This window comes from Octodon degus, unplaced genomic scaffold, assembly GCF_000260255.1.
Source record: "Octodon degus isolate 3935 unplaced genomic scaffold, OctDeg1.0 scaffold00290, whole genome shotgun sequence".
In the NCBI taxonomy this organism is placed as follows: domain Eukaryota; kingdom Metazoa; phylum Chordata; class Mammalia; order Rodentia; family Octodontidae; genus Octodon; species Octodon degus.
The window spans coordinates 297,317-306,208 of NW_004524866.1; positions in this window are offsets into that span (position 1 = coordinate 297,317).

Sequence of the window (8,892 nt, forward strand, 5' to 3'; positions counted from 1 at the left end):
TTATTTTTTTAGAAAGCAATTCAATTTAATCACATCTTATATCAAGAGAGACAGGAACCTAGCTCCACAGCATGAGAAATGTCACTCAGCCCACGCTGGGGCAGTGGGGAGGTAGTTCTCTTCTGCCACGTGGGCATAGCCCCTGGCCTCCTCAGAAATAGTCCAGATCTGTAGCACTGATCCAGGGCGATCTTCCCTGGAGGGAGCTTTATCTCACACAAAGGAATGTTCTTGTTAGTCCATTGATATATTTGGCCTTTTGATTTCTTTTTTTTTTCCCTTGAATTTTTTTATCGGTACATTTTATATACACATAGTGATCGCATTCATCATAGGAGAATTGTACCTTGCTTCAAACAATAGTTTCAAGCATTTTTAAAAAAGATTTAAAATTTCTGAATTTAGTTCAACTTATAATACCATATTTCGAAGAAAAATGAACCTTTTGCAAAGACATTTAAATAAAATCATTCCAAGATGCACAAAAATGAAATTGTCCAAAATACAAAATTAATTTCAAAAATTGATGGTGGAGAGAGACCTAGACAGGAATGAAAAAAAAAAAAAAAAAGAAGAAGAAGACAGAGACGGGAGTCTTTATATGGAGTCAAAAGGGCTCTCCTTCGTGTTGCATTTCCTTCCCAACCTGCAGACCTCTGGGGAGATGAAGTTCACTGTAATAACATGAAGGATTACTTATGTCAGTCTCATCTATGGCGCTGAATACTCATCACTGCCCTCTGCTTACTGCTATTGGCACATAATGACAGGCAGGAGAATGGTGGGCACAACTTCCTGGGCAGAGGGGACCGGAAGGCTTGGTGAGAGCTGCTTGCTGTGTTGTGAGCTTTTAGGACAAGCACTGTCACACAAGGGACACATGTGGCTGATGAGCCAGTGTGTATGTGAGCCTCCTCCACTGATTCCTTCCTAATCAGCAGGGAAAACATGAGGAAAACACCTCATGTCAGTGCACACCTGAGCCTTTGCCTGCCCAGGTAGGACAGGGTAGATATTGGGGCGCATTCTACATGCCTGGTCCATTTCTTCACATTTTTTTCCTTTCATAATAAAATCTTGGAATCAATACACATGAACTCTTCAAATTTAATGTTCTTTATTACCAGCAAGATTACCTAAGGAAAAAAAATATCATTCTTTTTAGAATTGCTTGCTGATATTTTTAGTGGCATGACACTGAATCTGTTGCTCTAGTTTGGCAGGCTGGACATCTGAACACTGCTCTGTCTGTTGATCATTAACAGGGCATGACCTCTATTGATGTACATTTGGTGTCATTTATTATAGCAATTTTCATAGTTCAGCACATCAATTTTTTTTTGTGTTTTTTGGAGCTTATTCTGGAGAATATCCTTGCTGCCATTTTACTTACTTTGATGTTCTGGTTTCCCCCATGATAAATTGTTTTTAGTTCAGATGCCATCCCTTTGTAGCAGGCATGTAGGACAATATCTTAGGGCGCACATGGACTGTGGAATTTGCCTCCCAGTTCTCTCCATCACTCTTCATCATTGTATAGGAAAACAGGCAGGACTTCTGCCTGGATTTTATTTTTTAGAACAAAATAATCTGCACACTAAATTTCATCAATTCATTAGAGAACCTGGGACTAATGTGTCTGCCCTCTTCCTATATACAAACTCTTCTAGTCTGGATTCAAATCCTCAGTGGCAACAAGGACATGTATGCAAATTAGAATTTTGTACATGGTGAGTACAAGTGAGTGCTGCACCCACTGAAGACATGACAGGCAGACCAAGGACAAGAGCTTCGTCTCCTCAAGTTACAGCAGAAGAAGCCCCAGCCTGTCTTCTCTGCAACTTGGGAGTGTGTGGGTGGGAAGGAAACAGTCATTGTATTTAGTGTATTGGCCAAAAAGGGACCTCACCCCGGGCTTTCTTCCAGTTGATATTCCAGGGAGTGCAGAAGAGATATTCGAATCAAACATTCTCCTCTGTTGTGCTATATGTGTAGTGTTATATGTGCTATATGCTATCATATTGGAGAACTTATAATTTTACAAAAGTAATCAACTACTGAATGACTTCCTCTGTTGATGTCATTGCATAGTGCAGCACAGTTACAAATTTAGTACTTCAGCATGCTTTGTGAGGCACAGAGACTGAGTACAAGGTTTTGTGTACATTCAGGACATACTCTCCATTTAAATAATGTTTCAGCCATTTAAAACATACAGGCTGTGGAGATAGCTCAGAGGTCTAAGCGCCTGCCCAGCTGACAAAAGAATCTGCGTTTGGGGCCAGGGAGATGCCTCAGTGGAATAAGCACCTCCCTCACAAGCACAAGGGTCTGAGTTCAATCCCTGGTTCTGAAAAAGAAAAAAAAGAGGATCTCTGTTTGATCCTTGGTACCACATGCTGCACTGGCCTTGGAACCCCAGCAGCACTGTGCTGGTGACTGAGTCTGGCATGGTAGCACGTGCCTATAATCCCAGGACTGGATAGTCTGGGACAGGAGGATCAGTATGAGTCTGAGCTATGAAGCAAGACCTTGTGTCAAGTAACTAAAGAAATAAAATATTAGGAACAAAAACTTATCATGAGCCAAAGTCTTATATAGTGTTTACCTATTAGAATCACACAGCTGCATTGGATCAGGCTCTGTCCTAACCACTATTTGTTAATTTCTAAAGATACACTGTTTAGATAAACCATGTTTATAAGTATCAGAGTCGTGACTTCATCATATCATCACTTGAAATGCAGTTCAGCCCATGTTGTTGTCTGATGCACATTAGAACAGAAGGCTTTTTGAGTTTGGAAAGTCCCGCCTTCATGCAGAGAACTTGGCTGTACTCTCAAATCCATTTGTGTCTCTACTGGTTACAATTGAAAGTGCCCATGTTAATGGACTTAAATATCTTTCACTTAAGAATACCTTTATACAATTTATTAAACTGGGCCTGGCAAGATAGCTCAGAGGATTAAAGTGCCTGCCTAGGTAAGATTAGGTAAAAGCAGGGAACGTGGTTCAATCCTGGGCACCACATGTTGTGCCAGTCCTGCCCCTCAGGCACACTGAGCCAGCCACCAAATCCCCATGTGCTGGTTCACACCCATAATCCCAGAGCTAGGGAGGCTAAGACAGCAGGATCTCTATGAGTCCAAGCTGCATAGCTAGATCATGTAATAGCCTAATACATTAAAAAATTATTAAGCCAAAGAGATTCAACACATTGCTCTGTGATAAAGTTTATTAAAAATAAGTAAAATCGCAGTGTGCCTTAATATACTTGAAACTCTTGAAGATTTTGGATTTATACACAATTTATATATTTTTCTTTTGCTTTTTTTTTTTTTTTTTTGGACCTTGGGATTGAACCCAGGCCCTTATGCTTGCTAGGGAAGCAACTTACTCTACTGAGATATCTCACCGGCCCCTAAGCCAACTTAATTTTGACCAGCTACTTTTCCAATGCTAATGAGGGCATCAGGCCTATATCTTTGAAACTAGAGAAAATTATCTTTCATCACAATGTATATACTTTAATTTTTAAACTTTATTCGTACAGAAAACAATGCTTCTTTTCACATTTAATAGATTGCCTCTTACTACCATGTCACAATTTATAAGTGAAAAATGATTCCTATAAATAAGGGAAGATTAAGTCCATCTCACTCTGCTGGTTATCGAGACTTTGATAAATACAGGATGGCATGCACTGAACTATCGCTACATTATTTAGAATAATCACCCTACGCTGATACTCAGAGGTATAAACATTGCCTGTACTTCCATGTTCTTCGATATTATGAGTGATTGAAAATATAGATGCGATTTTCAGTTTGCTTCTCTGCTTCTGGGTGAAGGCAAAAGAGAAATAGTCTACACAGGCCCATGTTCTCAAAAAAGCCTAAATCCTGTATGTGTTCAAGTATGGAGGAGTAGAAATGGAGTCTGACAGCATATTAAATCATGGAATGAAGATATATAAAAGAATGAAGCAGCATGGAAGTAGGCTACAGTATACAACTCAAAATGCATGGTGTTTCTGCACTGATGTTAGTCACTAATTTCAGTTTCATGCCTGTGGGGCAATTACATGCACCCCATGCAGCAGAGAGCAGGTGTAGCTGTGAGGTTCACTTACTGTGACTGGTATAGAGACAATACAGCTATGCAGACAATGTCCTGTGGGCCTGTCAGGTGACAATTCCTGATTGTACTTGGAAGACACAATGTCCAATATTTTTTAGTGACCTTGAGGGTTTCCTGATATTTCCAGAGAAGCTTAACAGCAAATCCTCCAGTGTAATCTACTAGAAGCACATCTAATGGAATCGGTAACAGTGGCTCACGTAGGAGCAAATATTCCCAGGAGGAGGGGTCACTCTGGTATTGCCCTCAGTGGAACTGGATTATGTCATGGTGGCTCGAGGAACAGAAAGTGATATGCAAGCACGATTTCTGTCTTGATTTTTTCTCCTGGTCACCAGACCTCAGATGTAGATCCCAGGGTGACGATGGTGGCAAACTTTTCCAGGGAAATGGAGCAGGCACTTCTGACAGCAGCTGGAGCATTGGAGTGTCCACCCGAGTCTCAAAAACTGTCATGCTGAAACACACACAGCATATTTATTTACCTGGCTCAGACTGTGATTTTCCTCTTCACTCAGCCCTCGGTTTTCATGCACATCTAGGATGTTGGCTTTGATTGCAGTCTTCCTTCTCCTGCGGCTTCCTGCCTCAGTGAGCACGATTGACAATGAAGCCTGCATTTCCCGAAGAAGCACCAGTGTGCACAAGGATGGAGACGTGGTGATTGGGGTTTCTTGTATCTTTATTTTTATATCTACTATACTGGTATGATTGATATACAGCCTACTGGAGAATTCCACTTCATTCAGTGTCTTCTTCATATGTTTATTAACTTTCTTGATATCAAGATAGGTAATGCCTAGAGATCCATGCATATATGAATCAATATTTTCTATAGAGTTACCTGTTCTGTCCACCCTTATGTGTACGATGGGCATAAAATTTGGACTCTTTTTTTACATTGGAATGTGGGAAGAGAATATTCTTTTTATCTGCTTGCAGTCTTAGCTTCTTGTTTTCACTCTTAGAGCCTGAGACCGACCCTACCCACTCATGCTCTGTGGTCCATGCCCTTTCTCAGACCTGGATGCTACTGCATGGAATTTGGTGACACTCTTCTTCATGACTGAGTCACTTAGTTTGAACTGAATGCTAGGTGGCTGTTGCCAAATATACCCTAAGGCAGTAAGGGATTTGCTGAAGTTGCTGTCATTCTCTAAGTATGAGCTTCCTTGTATTCTTACATCTTCTCTTCTGATATTTCTGCCCTTTCTGTTAGGAATAATTTCTTTCTGTAAATATTTAGTTGCTATTTCAAATAAACTTTAGGATGTTTCAGAGCTCCTGCCTCTGCAAACTGAGCCAGAACAAGAAATGAAAAACCATCTGAGACACTTTTCCCACCCATGTGATTCTTCCTCAGTTGAATGTGTGTATCTTTTCTATATTCAGATTCTACTGTGCCAGGTCTGACAAAAACATAGCTTAAAAATGAATATTCCTAATGGTCAGAGAATTACAATGAATTATTTGTGCTTTTGGAACAAAAGGAGATGTCAATAGAACATATCAAGTCTTACAGAGGATGCTGATTCACCATGGTCTGGCGCCTGCTGCCCCTGAGAAGTGAAAACTAAATACAGAAATTTTTCCCTTGGTCCTAGGACAGTAGCATGGCCTTGTTTTGAATATACGCATAGGATTTTGATGAGCATTCTAATACAAGAGAAACTCACTGTCAGCTTGGCCAGCTTCCATGGAGTTTCTTCTTGCCTGTCTAGAAGACGCAGGTGTTTGATCCATCAAGTACCTGGCCAGGTACAGAATTCTACAGTCTTCTTGCTTCCAGTCACACACAATGTTGGGACACTGCCCCTTTTGTGTTAACTGGAATTTTTTTTCTTTTCTTAAAATATTTTTATTGAGAAACAAATATCAATGAGACAGTTTCAAATCTGATTAGTAGGACTATTTCAATAATTAATACATTGCATATTGTTGTCTTAGTGGCTATTCATTGTACAAGATACAGACATGATATCTTGTTTACAAACTCTATTAGAATAAATCTCTCTATTTATTGAATTAGGAGAATATAGCTGTATATCTATCCAACTATTTTGAATATACAGATACAAAATGGTCATTCATTTGTGTCCCGTTTTTGGTTTAGTTTTGTTAGAGAAGCGTATGCCATTGTCACTTAATATTATAGGTGCATGAATTCAGCAAAATATTCCAATATAGTCCAGTAGCCCATAATAGTAGTGGGTTCTTTGTAAGACTGGCAATGTCAGAAGTTGTTCACTTGAGGCTTTTGAAGCTCAGCATATTAATATGGCTTTACTTTCTATACTTCATTTTTGTACTTTTCTACTGAATGATTCAAACCAAGATAAAACAAGACCTATATAACAAGAAGTACAACTTCTATATTTGACAAGGTCAGTCAAATCCCCTCAGCATTTACCCTGAATCCTGTACTGCAGTTTGTAGATCCTTTGTCAATGTCAGCCTTGTGAATGTGTCATGGCCATTGCTTGACCAATTTGCTCTCTGTGAAAGCCTGAGAGAATGTTTTCTCTCCATGTGACTCTCCTTAGGTACACTCTACATCATTGATCACTTTCCTCTGTGGCCCCATAATCTCCTTGATCAGAAAATTTGGGCACAACTGAGTTACAGGATGTTGCAGTACAGGTTCTCCCATGTTCTGAGTCTTCATTGACCTTGAAAGGCCAGGACCAAAATGTTGGCTGTTCTTCAGCCCTCTTTTTTCTCTAATTTTTGGTCTGCAAACTTAGGTTGTCAACCACTAGAAGAGAAGCTTATCGTTATTACCCTACAACCTAGGCAGTTCAGCTAATCTCACTGTCTGTCTGAATATCAAACATCTTTGTGATGACATGGAACAGGTATTTTTCATCAAGTATTGATATGTTAAACTTTAAGTCCCTACAGAACATGAAGAAAAAATTTAGAAAATTAACATATATTTAAAAAATATTAATGAAAAATTACATATTTTTACACAGATGTTTAGAAATCTGACCATATACAACATTGTAGCAGGACAGTCCCACAACACCCTTTTCCTGTCTCCTGCCCTCATTCACCACCCTCTTCTTTTCTAAACAAACATATACCCTCATGCTTGGAGTGCCTGTCATTCTGGTCTCCTCATTATGTGCTGCTTGTCATGGCACGTCAGTGTTAACTGGAGTTTAAGGGCATTCCCTGGTAGGAAGATTTGGGGATCCCACCCATAGAGAGGACACTGTGCCTGGACATTTCCCAGACAGAGCCATAAAAACGACATGAAGAGGCTACTCAGAACTGGAATTGGAATTTCAGGTATGGAATCTCTTCCAACCTGGTGATGTAAATTTTTCTGTGCTTTCCTTTTCTGTGTAATGATTTGTGTGTTGGCTAACAGTTCATTAAACTTTGTTTCATTGTTTTCACCTTTCTGATAGCGGATTTTGTTATTTGTGAATTCAGGCACCTATATTACAGAACTCTGACTGTGGTTTCTTTAATGCACCATATTTGGGAGCAAGGCTAGCAGGGTAAAATCCAGGACCTTTCACTTCTGTAGTTGGGGTCTGTATCTTTCTCATAATTTTGTTTTTCCATGTTGGCCATTAAACTCAGGATCTTGCACTTACCAGGCAGTCATTTAATCCACTGAGTTACCTTCCCAGCCCCACGTGCCTTATAATATCCAGATATTTCCTTGTATTTTAATTCCTGAAAAGTTTGCTATGTTCACATAATATTTGAGACAGGAACTTCTTGTGCTGACTATGCTACCAGCAAATATCTGGGCTCAAGAATTTCTTCTGGTTCAACTTCTTGAGCAGCTGGCATTATTGGTCATTGTACCCTGAATATGTGTTTTTCTTACATCATTTTTGAAAATTTGTGTTCCCATAGATAGGAATAGTATGCAAATTTTAATTCTGGTACCTGCCACTGAATATTTCTTCTTAGTGATAGATCAGAATAATTTTGGTGTTTAACTCATAACAATCTCCTGGAAATCCCCTAAGGCCTGAGAGAGGATTAGTAACTCCTGTTACTTATGGAAAATTATGAGAAGGATTTTGTTTGATCAGGACATGAATCGCAGTATAGAATGCACTGAAATGTGGTTTGTATGAGGAGGGGAGATTCTGAATGGAGGATGGGCCAGTGTGCATTCAGACCTCACCAGGACCATGGATGAGCATCATGAGGGAGTCTGGCTAATCGCTCCTGAGTGGACCCTAACTAAAGAGAGTCCAGTGAGCTCAGAAGGCATCTTAGTATAGTGGGTATGATCAGGTATCAGCTGTTCTCAGATTTCAAGACTAGTTCACATATGTACGATCTGTTTCTATTCCTAGGAAGAGAGGATGAGCTACCTACTCTTTTGTTGTCCTCTGCTGTTCCCACATATGCTCAGAGTATTGGGCTGCTTTTGCAGGTGGCCCTGCTCTAGGCACACACACTGTGAGCTCTGTCTGTGGCTGGAAAGAACGCATGTGCAGGTCTGAGTTTGTGTGCCCAGGCTGATGCAGGCACCAGGAACATGAGTTTGGGTATCAGGAGAGAATTCATATTCCTGCTAAAATGAGACGGAATGAAATTTGGGGAAATAAAAATGCTTACAAGTAATCCATATATTTCAGATATTGAAGAGTCTGATTTTAGTATTTTAAAGAATAAATTTTTCAGTCTCAGCCCCGCCGCCACCGCCCAGAGACTGCTGCGCCCGTCCGTTCGCCGCCACCCACCCGAGACACAGAACATCCAGGCATGGATAAAAAC